At 40.7% G+C, this 17407-nt stretch overlaps 1 long non-coding RNA gene across 2 annotated transcripts in view; it reads right to left on the bottom strand.

Moving 5' to 3' along the window:
* Positions 1 to 17407, bottom strand: part of LOC142497834 (uncharacterized) — a 130768-nt gene that overhangs the window by 91720 nt on the left and 21641 nt on the right. The window lies entirely within an intron of this gene.

Genomic DNA, 17407 nt, shown 5'->3' with positions numbered 1-17407 from the left:
GCTTGGTCCCATACCAATTGTCCTTAAATTGTTATAGATTAATTGTGTTTATATTATTTGTATATGTTTTTTATGTCCAGTGTTTTTAAACTATTTTATTAAATGTTGTAAAATTCCTATCACCCCTGATCTCAGCTGATATATATTTTTTATTATTTTTTAGTATTAGTGGTTTAGTATATGTTGTTTGTCTCTTATACATACAGTATTATACTATGTTTTGTGTTTTTTACATTTTCTTTAAGCACATCTCTACCGTCTGGAATCCAATTCAGTTTCTTCCTGTTGGTGAATATATCCTTTACCTGCCGGCGCCTTTTTAACACTATATCTTTTTTTCTTAGACTTTATAATTAGGTTTCATAATCATTATTCGCTCCACACATCAAAAACCTCGTAACCCAGAAAAATGTAAAAATCCTTGATCAATCATTTTCGGTTGCCAGTTAAAATAGCCTTCCGTGAGATTGTAATAAAAAGAACAGGGTGTACACCCGTATTTGAATACTGTATTGTCCTTATCACAGATTCCTTCATTGATCAATTTCTCCAATGTGATACCACATGCATTCTTGAAACCTTTACATGAATGGCTGTAGTATGTAGTATTGGTAAATGTTGCAAAGCGTGGTTGAGTGCAAGTGTCCCATGCTGTAGGTTCACGAAACAACATACCATCACCTTTTATATTCCATTCTTTCGGAAGTGCTGCTGTCTGTAGCTGTCCAGTTTTAGCATCTTCCATCATAGCTTGAAATTTGAGTAACAGTTTATCAGCGGTTGTTGATGGGTCCCACCATTCTGAGTAAATACTGTCAGAGCAAAAAACAGCAGAATTATAGGCTCTTACCCCTCCAGGTATTCTGTGCTCTTCTTCTTCAGCACCTTCCCAGAATCCCACTCTTGGATCAGTCTGTCCGTTGGGAACAAATCCTTGCTGAGTATTTTGACCTGTATTCAGATAAAAAATAGGGTATTGCTTATACCTTATATTGTCCATGGTTACACCAGGCCGAGGGCAATGATCAGCTTTCAGCTCCTTCGTTGGCCATTTACGTGTTCCTTGAAAGTCAATGAAATAGCAATGGCCAAATTCAGCATAACAACGTTGTTCACGGTAGCTTTGCTGCTTCCAATGGTCATGCAGGGGTAAATCATATTTCAGGCTAGTAGATTGCAGCTGTTGCATCTGGGCATTCAGAGGTTGTGTCACCAGCTTCCTTCCTTCTGGCGTAGTTATACCAGCTTCTTTAGCTAGCACAGTTGAATCAAACAGCACAACCTGTGAAATCCCCAAAGTCTTTCGTTTCTGGATGATAGGTTTAGGAAACGGCTTCCAATACACACCTTGAGGTATACCCACCGACTGTACCTCCACCGGTTTCAAATCGTAGTGAAGTCCTCGTTTCACGATTCTGGAGTCTGGTGTGGTAATACCGTGTGCAGCTGTACGTTGCCAGTTGATGATCTCGCCTTCTTGTTGAGTCACAAAATGCCATTGTAACCTGAAAATAACGCTGGCTGATATTGCTAGAAAAGCAAAACAGATTGAGAGACACAAAATAGTCTTAAACAGTCTTTTCTTCGTGATTACCTTAGCCATTGTTTGATATGTCTTCCGGTAAATATTGCGTTGATCCGGTATGGCAGGTAACACATATGTATGTCTTTGGTCACGTTCAGGGAAGTCAGCTTCAGCTTGTTGGACCTCACCTGTGTGATTAGTTTCCACATCCTGTGGCCGTGCAGTCTGTGCTCCGAGAGACTGCAGCTCCATCGAAGTCTGTGCCAGATATGGTGTCTCCTCCATCTTTTACAGTTTTTTCACTGCAGTGAGCTGTGGGTTTAAGATTGTCTATACTCACAGTCCTTTGTTTGCCTTTAGTATCTCGGATAACAAAGGTACGCTCGTTTAACTTTTTCAGTATCGTGGTTGGTTTCTTCCACTTAGGCCGCAAAAGCAAACCCTTAGCAACCCTCTCCTGGACCAAATGTCCTATCTCCGGCTTCCAAGCTTTAGGATTACGTGGTGTGTGGGCTGTATGGGAAAAAGAATCCCTCAATTCTTGTAGAATTAATATTTGTTCAAGTCTCCCTGGGACAGAAATAGAATCATTATTAAACTGTGTATTCATAGGAGTACCATATAACAGTTCATGTGGTGTTTTACCAGTTATTGTGTTAGGAATATTATTTAGACCAATTTGGACCATGACCAAAAGTGGGTACCACTGTGTAGGACGATTAGATAGCATTTTGGTTAAAAGTCGTTTCACCTCATAATTTCGACGTTTAACCATTCCCGAAGATTGGGGGTGGGACGGCGAGCTGTATGCCCACTCAATACCTAATATTGCGGCCCATTCCTTGGTTTCTGCTGCTGTGAAAGCAGGTCCACCATCGGAATGAAAGGCCTTGGGCTTAGCCACGCTTACTACGGAGTTGAGACAATTAATCGTAGAGCTAGCTGTCGTACTACGAACGGGGTATAACCACGTAAATCTTGTACAAGCATCAACACAAACCAAAACATGTTTGTAGGAATGTGATGTAGGTAATGGTCCAATATGATCTAAATATATTAAATCAAACGGCTTGCTCGGTATTGCATTAATAATAAATGGTGGTGTCTGATGATTAGGACTGTTTACCAACTGACATTTATTTATTTATTTATTTATAAAATATTTTACCAGGAAGTAATACATTGAGAGTTACCTCTCATTTTCAAGTATGTCCTGGGCACAGAGTAAAACAAATAATACATGGTTACAAATACAGTTACATAAATGAACAAGGTATACATTTATATACAAGACATTGCATGCACAGTTAAAGAAAATATATATTATGAGCGTATGAAACAGTTACAGACCAGATTAAAGTGTGAGACAGCCTTAGATTTGAAAGAACTTAAGCTGGTGGTGGATATGAGAGTCTCTGGTAGGTTGTTCCAGTTTTGGGGTGCACGGAAGGAGAAGGAGGAACGTCCGGATACTTTGTTGAGTCTTGGGACCATGAATAGTCTTTTGGAGTCTGATCTCAGGTGATAGGTACTGCATGTGGTAGGGGTGAGGAGCTTGTTCAGGTAGCTGGGTAGCTTGCCCAGAAAGTATTTGAGGGTGAGACAGGAAAGGTGAACTTTGCGCCTAGACTCTAGTGATGACCAATCTAGTTCTTTGAGCATTTCGCAGTGATGTGTGTTGTAGTTGCATTGGAGAACAAAACGACAAATTGAATTGTAGAGGGTGTCAAGTTTGCTAAGGTGGGTTTGAGGAGCCGAGCCATATACTATGTCTCCATAGTCAATAATTGGCATTAGCATCTGCTGTGCAATACGCTTTCTGACCAGGAGACTTAGGGAGGATTTGTTCCTGTAAAGTACCCCTAGTTTGGCATAGGTCTTGGTTGTCAGGGTATCAATGTGCATCCCGAATGTTAAGTGGGAGTCAAACCATAAGCCCAGGTATTTAAAACTAGTGACAGGTGTTAGGGTGGTTTTAGCGTTGGTTCTAATCAGGAGCTCAGTCACTGGAAGCTTTACAAATTTAGTCTTGGTCCCAAATACCATTGTTACAGTCTTGTCAGTGTTTAAAAACAGTTTGTTTTGGGAAATCCAGTTTTCGAGTCTCAAAAAGTCAGACTGAAGTATGTGTTGAAGGTCAGAGAGGCTATGGCTGTGTGCATACAGGATTGTGTCATCTGCATACATGTGTATTGAGGCTTCCTTACAAGCTGTGGGAAGATCATTAATGAACACTGAGAAGAGTAGGGGCCCCAGAACAGAGCCTTGCGGGACACCACAAGTGATATCCAGGGGGTTGGAGTTAGAGCCTGAGATGGACACATGTTGGGATCTTCCTGATAGGTAGGACTGAAACCAGTTTAAAGCATGTTTCCCTATTCCAGAGCTCTGGAGTTTGTTAAGCAGGATAGCATGATCAACTGTGTCAAAAGCCTTTGCAAAATCTAGGAATACTGCACCAGTGAGTTGTCCCCGTTCCATTCCACACTGGATTTCATTGCAAACTTTTAGCAGGGTAGTTACGGTGGAGTGTTTGGGACGAAACCCAGACTGGAATTGGCTAGGGAAATTTGTCTTGGTGTAGAAATCGCTTAATTGGGAGTGGACACATTTTTCCATAACTTTGGATAGAATTGGGAGAAGTGAGATTGGCCTGTAGTTTGAGACAGTGTTTTTGTCCCCACTTTTGAAGATTGGGACAACTCTGGCAGTTTTCCAGGTCTTAGGAATATGGCCTGCAGACAGGATAGAGTTGACTATGGACGCAATTGGTTTGGCAATGGCTGGGGCACCAAGTCGTAGGAACCTAGATTGTAGTAAGTCGGGTCCACATTGGCTGCTTAGTTTTAGTTTGAGGAGCGCTTGTGTAATCTCCTCTTCAGATACTGGGCTAAATTGAAAATTGTGGGCAGTGTTGGGAGTTGGGACATGGTTTACAGTTTCTTAAAACTGACTTAGCCGTTTTTCTCATATTCGACCACCAATATTTGTGTTTCAGTGTCAACAAAACATTTTCTCTCCCTAGGTGAGGGTGTCCCACACTGTCATGTGCTTGCGTAGCTATCTGCATTCTGCTTGCTACAGGGGGAACAATGCATTCATTAGTATCAATTACAACCATGCAATTATTGTCGACCTGTTTAAATGAGTATTTCTTAGGATACACATAAGGATTGTAAAGAACTGCTCACCTATTAATCAGATTGTCCTAAAATGGTAGGTGCAAAAGAGGTAGGTTACTTATATGACAGAGAGTGAACAAAGAAGTTCAAAGGTACCCCTATATATGCACTCTAAACCAAACGTGTGTATGTTTCTATGGCCATAAGGTAAAACATCCCTATACCAGAAACTAAAATCGAAAACGGCGCAAAAAACAAAAAAGTTTTAATACAAATATATATATATAATTACACTCAAAAGATAAAATGTGGGTATGAACATAACCCCTTGGGGGAGCAATATAGAGTCAAGATGGGGATATGATTGGAATAGGATATCTCATGAGTAACTGTTATCAGCGATTAACCCCATTAGCTCCTGCGCTTAATTCATTAGTATCAATTACAACCATGCAATTATTGTCGACCTGTTTAAATGAGTATTTCTTAGGATAACCAGGTGGATTAGGCCTGGTAGTATCCAGACAAGCATACAACTCTGCATCAAGACTGGTTGACTTTGACTGTGCCCTTGTTAACACTTTGTTAACGGCAAACTTCTGACTTACAGTTTGTGCGAGACTATCTGCAAACTGGTTACCCATAGTATGAACCGATGAACCAAGCGTTCTATGCGCTGGCTCATGTACAATTTCAATATCAGGCTGTTGATCAAAATAGGCCGCAATGGCCTTCCACTTAGCAATGTGCGTTAGTGGTTTTATTTTGGCATTCAAAAATCCATTTGATTTCCATATTGGGAGATCCTGCAGCCGAACCATCTGTGTAGAAAATGCATGTGTAAAAATCGTTTGGATGTTTTTGTGTTTCCCATGTCACTCCTTCAAAAGGGGATGGGAGCTCATCCAATGTCGTTAACGTTTTGTCATGCACAAAATGTATTTGCGGATCTTCTATGATAGTATACCACTTTAACCAGCGGCTTCTTAACGACTTCCTGTCTGGAATGGTCTGTTTCTGCAATGTTGCTAGTGAAGCTACTGAAGTGTATATATAGATATCCTGTCCCTGTGCCAAATCACGTGATTTCAGCACTGTAAGTGTAACCGCTGATAACAATTTCTCAAGCGGCAAATATCTCTTCTCTGTATTTGTGAATACATAAGATAGAAGTGTAATTGGTATAGTTTCCATAGCATTGTAAATTCGAATGTATGCAGCTAGTGGTGAAATGTTTACATATGCTGACAATGGTTTGGTTGTGTCGCGCTGCGCTAAGTAGGAAGCATCATTACTGCTGCTAATAACTTTCGCAATGCCTCATCCTCAACTGTTAACCATTTAAAAGGTGTTTTCGGCCTAGTCTGTTCTGACTTAATCTCGTGTGATATTGCGTGATGCAATGGTTCAATCAGTACATTAAAATCTGGGATAAACGTCATTGAAAAATTCAGTAACCCAATAATGCTCCTTAACTGTTTCAGTGTTTTAGGAACACTGATGTTAGAGACTTTCTCTCTGTAATTAGTAGAGAGGCCTCTGCCATTTTCAGCTATTTCAAAGCCTAAAAATGTCACAGTTTCTCTTGCAAGCTGTGATTTTTTTAGGGAAACAAGGTAACCAGCCTCTGTCAATGTAAGCAATACTTCTGTCAGAACTTTAAAATGCTCTGCTTCTGTGTCATGTGATAAAAAAACATCATCAACGTAAATGTCAATATTGTCAAATTTAGACAATAGTGAAACTACGTCTGCTGTGAACAAAGCTGGACTATTTACGAAACCTTGTGGTAAACGTGTAAAAATTAATTGTTTACCTTTCCAGGTAAATGCCGTTAGCCAATAACTCTCAGGCGTGATTTGATGCGACCAGAAGCCATTGCTCAAATCCCATGTGGTTTTAAAGCGTTTACGCTGTAATCCGTTTAAGATTGAGGGTGAATGTGTGTTCTGTGCTGTCACTGAAGGTGTCACTTTATTAACTTCTCTATAATCTAACACCATTCGCCATGTACCGTCTTTTTTAGGCACTGGATATACTGCAGTATTCATTTGACTATACTGTTCAATTAGCATCCCTTGTTTAAGCAAATCATTGATTACAATTTGTATGCTTGGTAAGGCAGCATGATTATTTTTGTATTGGGCCTGTTTCTTTGGAAGTGTAGAACATGTATTAATGTCATGTACAATACCTTTCCTTAAACCCACTTGATTTTCCTATTGTTGAAAAATATACTTGTGTGTCATTAACCAATTATATAACTTTGCCTTATCACTAAAAGTTCTTTTATTAACCTGATCTGTGATAATTGCATTTAAGTCAAATTTCACAGTCAAGTCAGCTTGTGGTTTTGTTGCCACTTCCTCTTTTATTTGAATGAAGGAAGCGACATCCTTAAAAGCTATTAGAAAATCACAATCTAATTTTATATGTTCAACTAATTCAATAAAAACCTTTCTACCATTGATTTTTAATTCTAAATAATATGAAGGATAAGTACCGTGTCCTTCAATTGTCTGTATCGTGATGTCGTGTACATAATCCTCATCAATTAAAATATAAGTTCTTACAAGGGATATGTCTGCTTGTGTGTCTTAAAAGTCGTCATATTCTTTTCCCTTGTATTGAATGAGTAATTTTAAATTACTCATTCTTCATAAGGCTCTGCTGGCAGTTTTGTAATCTTCCCAACAGATTTTCTTGTGGTTGCTGGAGTAGCAGCCTGCTATTTAACCTCGCGTTGACTGTTAGTCAGTCCAGAGGTCTGTGTACTATAACCTGTGCGTTTGTCACGAAATCTGATTTCGCTAGCTTTGTTCTGACCGTATCTGTCAGGAGTTCTAGTGTACTCTCTCAGATTATATCTGGACGCTCCACCCTCATAACGAGGTTGCTGTTCAAAATGTGTAGTTTGTGGTGTAGGAGTGTCTTGTCTCTGTGTTTGAGTTTTAAAACTCTTATTGTCTGACTTCCAGTCTCTCTGAAAATTACCTTTTCTGTCCCACTGTTCGTCTCTAGGATAAACTGGAGTCTGATATTGATTGAATGGTGGTCTCCACTTCCTGTATTTGTTCGCTCAGGCTTCCTGTCACTGGTTTGCGATTTAGGCGAGCCTGTGGCCTCTCCGGTTAAACTTCCGCCTACGAGAGTATAGGTATTTTTCAAAATTTCAGGAACCCTTACTGGTTTTTGTTCTACTGGTAAACCTTGTATTTGTCTCTCAAGGTCTAACAGCAGACCCTGGCCCTTAATCGATGCCTTAAGACAACCCCAAACAATCTCATGGTTGCCTTGTGTAAAACGTAGCCCTAAAATGTAAGCAGCTACAATTCCACTAGTCTTATTAACCTGTCCTACGGTATCTGCCAGTGATGAAATAGTAACCTTCCCGTGGGTTTTCTCATACACATTGCTGATGACTGAATCCTAGTCTCGTGCTTCAGCCAATGTGATTGACAAACCTGCCGGGAGCAAAGCATTTACCAAAGCAAGTTTTTGTTGTGGTGTTGGTGTTGGATAAACTCCATCTAACGAATGTGTTCTTTCATTAAGCCACAATGCAATGTCTTTTGGATTAGTAGGTAATTGACCAATTGTTGCTTTAATATTGGCCTTAGATTTGTACCCGAGCTGGCGCGTCAATTAACGCTTGAGCTCCTCTTGTTGCTAAGAAGACATTAATAATTTCTCTTAGCAGTGTGATTTCTGCAATAGCATTAGCACGCTCTGTCACAACATCCCGTGCAGCATCTGTTAACTCAGGTAATGTAACTGGTGTAAATAAGCGTGTGCGATTCTCCCCATATTTCGCACCAGAATTAATAGGACCATGTCTGTCCACACCTGTAGCAATCACAGGCTGTTGCCCCAAAATGACAGTCGCTGCATTATATGTCAAATTGATGATCGTATGTTTCAACGGGTTATATGCCTGTTGTATGTATTGATATGTGACTGGATCAGCTGTGGTGTCTATTGTTAGATAGGAGTATCTAGCACCAGGTCCCCACGGGCCAAATTGAATTTCAAATGCCAGAGTTTCACCAGCAATCAGATCTCTATGATACAGAGTTCTCATTAAAACATTTAGGTCTGCAACTCGTGCAAAATCCATAACAGCCATGATATACGATTGCACACATATTGCATTTATTCAATGCTGTTTTTATTCATTTCCAGTTAATATGTCTCATGACATCCACACAGCTGCCCATAAGAGAATTAACAGTTTTCAACAGGGACACAATCACCGTTGCTGTTAGGTAGGTACTTATCCTTGCAGAAACAGCCTGGAACACAGATCAGAATGCAAGCTGGAGGCCTGTTGCGGTTGGCACAGGTTATAGGGCAGGCGCTGCCACACTTATTATACTCTCTGTGATTTCCTTCACATCCTAACTCTGACAGCAAAAAGGAAAACAGAGATTAGGAAGATAGAAAGCAGAATACCTGCCACTAACATAACATATATACCACAGGCAAATGTAGGACATCTCCCTCCCCAATACAGATATACATAATTGGCTGTATTTACTAAGCAATGCTACTCTATTACTATAGACTGGCTTTTATCACCCATTCACATGAAAGGGGCCATAAAGTGTCTTCTAGCATGCAAGGTGTCTTATGGAGTGTCACTCCTTAGTTAATATGGCCCTATATCCTGCATTCCAACATACATTACATACACGAGACGGAGACGGCTGTGCAGATTATCTAAAATGTTAATATCCGTTTCTGATTACTCGGGAGGATTAACACTGCGGGTCCCATTCACAAGCAGGGACCCCACAGAGATAATCCTCCTGGGTCACTTACTGTTTTGGGCTCGTGCGTGACTGTGATGCGTTCCAGTGCCCCCACGCGATCACTGCACCAAAAACAGTAAGTATGACTACATCTGTATTATACTTCATAAAAGGTACAGTGTGTAAGAATAGAAATGTGGGTCCTTGCCAACCTATATAGCAATGCTACCGCAATATTATATATTGTACATATTTTATAGGGACTGGATCTTTTTCCAGACAGAGATCTGAGAAAACACAAATCCACCATTGGACTGACCCACGTTGGTGCCTGTACACTCATGGTGCTCCCTTTCACCAGGTCTCCTCCTCTTCCATTTACCAGCCCTGGAGCAGCTATCAGCTCTAATCTGCCCTACGTGCTTTGTGAGTATCTTCTCAATTCCATAAGGAGAAACAGGCATGGCTACCTGGTCCTCTAAATAGCAGGATTATCACGTACAATTGGAAGCAGTGGGCCATGTTAGATGTGCTTGTGATGAAAGAAATCCCATTGCGAGTGCATATATTTATTTTAAACCTGATTTATTCATTGAAGATATTACACCATGAGAAGCTGTGCTGTGTGCTGTTCTAAGTTATTGTGACCTGCTTTATGCAAGGAGTTGGGAAATACTATTCGAAGAGAAACCACCAACCTTCCCCCTACGTTACTTTGTTGGACCTTTGCACTGAATGGACGTATTGACTATTTGACTCAATTATGTGTATATTTATCTGTTGTTATTATTCATTTTATTTATTATTAAACTGTTGTTGTTATCAATATAATCAGACTAAACTCTTTGAAATCTATGTTTTAGTATATTTGGGTTTCTTTTAAGTCAGTACTTTGTAATTTGCAGTTGAAACAAGACATTAATTGTATATGTTTATATTGATGCTACATATGTTCTTCTTTAAATCAGAAGCAACCCCGGGACACAGAGTGCTTTGCATGTGGGGGGTGAGTTAAAGTGAAGACAACCCCCCCCCCTCCTTATAACAGATATGACAAAAGCTAAGGAAAGCCAATCTTTGTTATGCTTAAAACACTAAGCGCCTCATGCAGTAAAGTCCGATAGAAAAAATTCCCAGGGTTTTTAAATCGCCATTTTTTACAGCCTTGCTATCACGGTATGCAGAAAGCCCCTAATACCTGTAATAGCAACCTTTGCAAACATGGCGAGTAGCCAGTAGCGAGACAAAAAAAATGATTTCAATTTTCTTACTAGTGTAGATGAGCAGGGGGTCTCCGGAACAGAACAGCGTTTATTTCAGGTTCGGGAACCCCTGCTTCCCGAGTTACAGGCCCCATTATGGGGTGCCGGTATCTCCTATGCATTGAAATGTCCAGGTCACGTGACGCGGGACATTTACATGCATAGGAGATACTGGCACCCCATAACGGGGCCTGTATCTCGGAAGCAGGGGGTCCCTGGACCTCAAATCAATGCGGTTCTACTACGGAGACCCCCTGCTCATCGGCACTAGTAAGAAAATTAAAATATGTAATAAGCACCAAAACACAAACCCACCTCCTGTACCACCACATAAAACCATATTTAATTTTTTTTAAAACACAGGATTAATACCAGAGGCCAGTGGGGGGGTTCCCACGGGTGCCTGGCCGCCTTTGGGTGGTCTCCGCTAGGCTCTGTGGGCCCTATATATACATACTATACTGTATGTATTTGGTGGGGGGGAGTGTATTTATTGAAATGTAGGCCATGTTTTTATTTTTAAACACAGGAATGGTACCGCAGGCCAGCGGGGACCTACAGGAACCACCTGAGGAAACATGGATGCCCACGTGGAACACCTGAGGACACACGGACACCCGCGGGGACCACCTGTGGGCTCCTGGAGTCTAGCGGGGACCACCCGAGGCCCCCCATGTCCCCCATGGGGACCACCTGGGGACCCCCGCAGGTCTGTGGTATTAATCCTGTGTGTAAAAAAATAAAATATGGTTTTATCTGGGGGCACAGGGGGTGGGTGGGTTGTGTATTGGTGTTTATTAGATATTGTAATGTTTATTGAGGGTCTAGGATGTGGGTAGTGGGCCTGTTGTGTGTATTTGTATTTATTGTAGGTAACGGGTGGGTGAAGGGGGTAGTAGCCCCAAGGATGGGTGTTTTGTCCTACCATGTGGTTGCGGTTAACCCCTTCATTACAGTTGCGGTATTAACCGCTAAGGTAATGAAGGGGTTAAATCCACCTGAAATCCCCCTCGCAAGGCCTAAACACCCACCAAGGGCCAAATACCACCTTCACCCAACCCCGCTATCCACAATAAGCATGGCACTGGTGGTTAACCCCTTCATTACCTTAGTTGTTAGCCGCTAAGGTAATGAAGTGGGCTGTAAATGCCTTTTTCCTGCATGGGATTGATGCCGGGGGTCTCCGGTGCTGATATTAATGGATATCAGCTCCGGAGACACCGGCATCAATCTGATGCAGGAAAAAAGGCCTTTTTTCTGTGTCCCGTCTCGCCACTCATCGGCAGCTTCTCACCACCTTCTTGACAACTTTTTCTGGCGAGGTGATTTGGAGAGAAAATCTCCATTCTAGAACGGTGATCAGCTGCGACACGCTAATCGGGGCTACTAGATCACAGCGAGTTTGAAAATCTGTGAAAAAAAGGAAATGGTGTTTATAGCGCTAATGCTAAAAGGCAATATTGTAATATTATTAATATTACAGTGACTACTACAAACTTTACCTTGAAAGTGAGGCTGCCTAGGCAAAAAATCACAGAAAAAAGGAATAGGTGCAAAACAGCGCTAGGGATACTGATGAATAAATGTTCAGGCAGCCAGGTGAATGACTGGTGGTACAACCAGTCAGGGAAACAGATGAAACAAAGGGGTTAACCGGCGCCAAAGAGGGTAAATACCAGTCCTGTTGTGACAGTCCAAATACAGTCCTTGGGATGATGAATGGTGATGATTCTCACCTCAGCAGTGCATATGTGAAAAAAGAGAAGTACCATGATAAGAATCCCAAGGGTCTTATCTGTCAGGCAATTGAGCAGGTTGATGTTAATCCTAGAGGGGGGAGTAGACTCCAGCAGGCCAGTATACGTGAGGCTTACTGGATATATGAACTTAAAACCCTCTCCCCTAAGGGAATGAATATCGACTTTGAACTCAAAGCCTTTTTATAATCACTTATTTTTAAGTCATTAATTCTTTGTTCTGCCACTGTTTATATTTTTAATGTCTTTTTAAATGTTTTTAACGTTTTTTTTCTCTTTTCTGTTATCCCAATTAATGTTGTATGTTTGTTATGTATGTTGATTAGCATAGGCCATTGTTTATGTGCTGTTGTCTATTAGCCCTAATTGGGGTTAATACCACTTATCCAATTAACCAACCAGGACTTTGGACTGAGGGTATATATACCATAGAGACTATCAGACAAGCACATCCCTTGAAGAAGTACGCGCATGCGTACGAAACGCGTCGGGAAGTTTCAAGTTTTTAGAGTGTTCCAGTGTGGTGAAGTCTGCAGTTCCAAAGGAGAAACTCTGCAGTCTCCAACTAGTGTTTTGAACCGAGGTACGGCGATATTGCGGCTGCTGATGAGGACTGGAGGACTGGAGTCCTGTGAGCCGGTGGAGAATACACAACGGGGGTGACGTCACGTCCGGCCAGAGGCCTCGTCATCTGAGTCATCTGCCTGGCTTCCTAGTCACGTGTGGACGCCAGCACAAGTGCTCCGGTCGCCATCTTGAGAGCCCAGCTGCATACAGCAGATCTGCCTGTACCTTTCCAGCATTTTGTGAGTAGGGTTGCAATTTTACCCCTCCGGATGCGGTTTATGCACATTTCCACATCAATAAATATGCTTTTTATTAATATTTAGGCCGTGCTAGTGTTATATGTTTGTATGTCTTGTTTGTTGTTTTTTGTCAATATCTGTGATCACCCCCCCCCCCCCCTGTGTTGATTTACTGCACTATTATTTCTCTTTCTCTTTTTTCACATATGCACTGCTGAGGTGAGAATCATCACCATTCATCATCCCAAGGACTGTATTTGGACTGTCACAACAGGACTGGTATTTACCCTCTTTGGCGCCGGTTAACCCCTTTGTTTCATCTGTTTCCCTGACTGGTTGTACCACCAGTCATTCACCTGGCTGCCTGAACATTTATTCATCAGTATCCCTAGCGCTGTTTTGCACCTATTCCTTTTTTCTGTGATTTTTTGTTTTGTACATTTGGTGTTAGCTGCTTTTATATTTATATTTTATTGATTGTAAGTGTCATCATGAGTTCTCTGTTCATGAGATCTCGTCATAATGTCAATGTTGATCATATCTTTGGTGATCCTAGCTCAGTCCAAGGTATAGAAAGTGTGACTGAAGATTTCCATCCAATACTTGCTCAGTTAGAGAAAACACTAATGCTAGAAAGCAAACAATGGTGGGAAGCCACCACACTGAGAAAGTATTTGGAAAATCACCGTATCCCTAGGGGGCTTAGGGTTCGAAAAAAGCCCACCGGGGATGCACATAATGAGGGCTTCATGAGGGAATGGAATGAAATATTAGATCATTGTTCATTCTCTCTCATGAAGCTTTTGGTGCATCAACGGAGGAAAACCCTAGTCGAACTGGACGATCATATATTAGATATGAAGATCCAGTTAGATCCATATAAAGACAACAAAGAGTTGCTCGCTCTAGAACCGACTATTAAGAAAAGGCTAGATCAGGCTGAATTAGAGATAGTTCAAATCAAACAACAAAAAATTTTCAGGGATAAACAAGACTATGACACTGGTTGTCAGAGAGATTGGGCAAAGAAATCCAAAGAGATTAATGTTACAAATGTAGATAATAAGAAACCCAGTGTAACGATAGGACCTAAAGAATCCAATGCTAAAAGGAGCAGATTTATACAAAAGGGAGCTATCAATGTCCCAAAAAAACCCTCCACTAATGTACTGGTTCCCACACCGTTCGTTCCGGTTAAACAACCGTTGCATGATAAAAATCTATATCTGCAACAAAAAAGAGCCAAGGAGCGATATGATGCACTAACATTACCACAATCAATTCCTGTCACGGTCAGCAATAGATACACATTGCTGTCCGATATAGGATCAGAGAGTGATGTGGAGAGCATCTCGTATACACCACTCCCCACACCAGCCATTAAATCAAATTTTTCTTTTTTAGAGTGGAGGAAGGAAAGAGATCACATCTTCCCAGAGGTGGAAATAATCAAACATGTATCAGAAATCCAACCTCCACTAAACCACAAAAAAAGAAAGACAGGACCCGAGGGAGGAGAGGAGGTACTAGTAGAAATCGGGTAAAAATTACAAAAGAGTATCCGAATATCTTTAATATAAGTCAGTACCAGCTCACCGACATTGAGAAAAAAGTACTCAATAAAGGACTTAAGTTTGCTCCAGTCTGTGGACCAAATAGTTTTAATCTCTACATAGATGTTCACAAATTTGCCCGCAAACTCGCCCTGAAAAAATATTTTGCTAGGGATAAAATTACTAACCAAACCAATCCCATCCAAGAGGTACGCAGTACTGCTGATCCTCAAGAAAAAACTTTTAAAAAAGCATCCACGTTCTATCCAAAGTTCGCACAAGGACATCTAGTAAGCTCCTTTGTAGAAATGGTCAGCATAGATCTAGAGAACTCATGTAGAACATACAAAATCAAAAAAGATAATTTTAATATTAAAGAAAAAGAGGCAGTCCAAAATCTAGAGAATAATGACTCGATTGTTATTAAATCGGCTGATAAGGGTGGGGGTATTGTGGTCATGGACAAAGAGTATTATCTAAAAGAGTCCATGAGATTACTGGGAGATGAGACCACATACCTCCCCCTTAACAGTGACCCTTTGGTACATTTCAAAGCCGAACTGGGAGAATTGTTGACTTCTGGTGTAAATAGTGGGGCATTATGTGAGGATGAGTTCAAATTTCTGTCTGTTCAGTTTCCACGCACACCGTTATTTTATTTTATACCTAAAATTCACAAAAATTTAACTGCACCTCCAGGGAGACCTATTATTTCTGGTATTTCTTCCCTCACTTCAAATCTTTCACAATTTATAGATCACCATCTTCAACCGGTAGTCACTGGTGGCAGGTCCTATTTGCGAGACACGACACATACGCTACAAATTCTAAAAGATCTTAAATGGCAGCAAGGATACATTCTAGCCACGGCTGATGTAACATCCTTGTACACAGTTATTGACCATCATCAAGGATGCCAGGCCGTGTCTCGCAAACTGGAACACTCCAGTGGCTATTCACGCACCAAGAGGGATTTTTTGATGGAGAGTATTTGGTTTATTTTAACACATAATTATTTCACCTTTAATTCTCACTATTACATTCAGAAATGTGGTACCGCCATGGGCACGAGGTTCGCTCCTAGTTATGCCAACTTATTCATGGACAGTTGGGAGGAGGAGTTCATTTGGAACAACTGTCCTCTAAGAGCGAGCCTGGTGCTCTGGCGGCGCTACATTGATGATGTGATTTTCATTTGGTCAGGCACTCAGGATTCTTTAAATGATTTTTGCACTTATTTAAATCACAATCACCTTAATTTAAAATTCACATGTAGTTTTAGTACTGAACACATCGATTTTTTGGACCTCCACATATATGTCAAAGATGACATATTGCACACAAAAACCTTTTTTAAGCCTGTGCAGGCAAATAACTATGTGCGCGCGGATAGTCACCATAATCCGCAGTGGCTGCGAAATATTCCAAAGGGACAACTGGTACGTCTTAAACGTAACTGTTCAGAAGACGAGATTTTTAAAAAACAAGCAGAAGATCTAAAACATAAATTCATTAATAGAAAATACAAAGAGTTTGAATTAAATGAGGCTTTTAATCAGGTCAATGAGATCAATAGGGACACTTTACTTCAATATGAGGTTAAAAAGAAGGAAACAATAAATACACGTCACAACCAGGTAGCGTTCATCACTCAATATAATGAAATGGCGCCAAAAATTAAACAAATTATAAATAAATATTGGCCTATTTTATTACAAGATGAAGTATTGGCAGATATCCTCCCAAAAAAAGCCAATATTATATTTTCCAGGGCTAATAACTTAAAATCTAAACTAGCCCCCAGTTGTCCGGTGAACCAAAGAAAGCAGAAACTAGGAGGGAATCTAAAAGGTTTCTTCACCTGTGTAAAATGCGTAGCATGTTCATTTAGTAAAAATTCAAAAAAATTTACATCTAATGTTACTAATAGGAGTTACCCTATATATAATTTCATTAACTGCCACTCCACATATGTTATATATTTATTGCAATGCCCTTGTGGCTTGCAATATGTGGGCAGAACAGGGAGAACCTTTCAGAGACGTGTCTATGAGCATATTTACAATATCAGAAGGGGCTTAGTGACACATAGTGTCTCACATCATTTTTCTCTGTACCATGATAAGAATCCCAAGGGTCTTATCTGTCAGGCAATTGAGCAGGTTGATGTTAATCCTAGAGGGGGGAGTAGACTCCAGCAGGCCAGTATACGCGAGGCTTACTGGATATATGAACTTAAAACCCTCTCCCCTAAGGGAATGAATATCGACTTTGAACTCAAAGCCTTTTTATAATCACTTATTTTTAAGTCATTAATTCTTTGTTCTGCCACTGTTTATATTTTTAATGTCTTTTTAAATGTTTTTAACGGTTTTTTTCTCTTTTCTGTTATCCCAATTAATGTTGTATGTTTGTTATGTATGTTGATTAGCATAGGCCATTGTTTATGTGCTGTTGTCTATTAGCCCTAATTTTGGTTAATACCACTTATCCAATTAACCAACCAGGACTTTGGACTGAGGGTATATATACCATAGAGACTATCAGACAAGCACATCCCTTGAAGAAGTACGCGCATGCGTACGAAACGCGTCGGGAAGTTTCAAGTTTTTAGAGTGTTCCAGTGTGGTG

The sequence above is a fragment of the Ascaphus truei genome, chromosome 6 (genome assembly GCF_040206685.1).
Source record: "Ascaphus truei isolate aAscTru1 chromosome 6, aAscTru1.hap1, whole genome shotgun sequence".
In the NCBI taxonomy this organism is placed as follows: domain Eukaryota; kingdom Metazoa; phylum Chordata; class Amphibia; order Anura; family Ascaphidae; genus Ascaphus; species Ascaphus truei.
The sequence above is the reverse complement of the archived record's forward strand: the minus strand, read 5'-3'. Positions and strand labels throughout refer to the sequence as shown.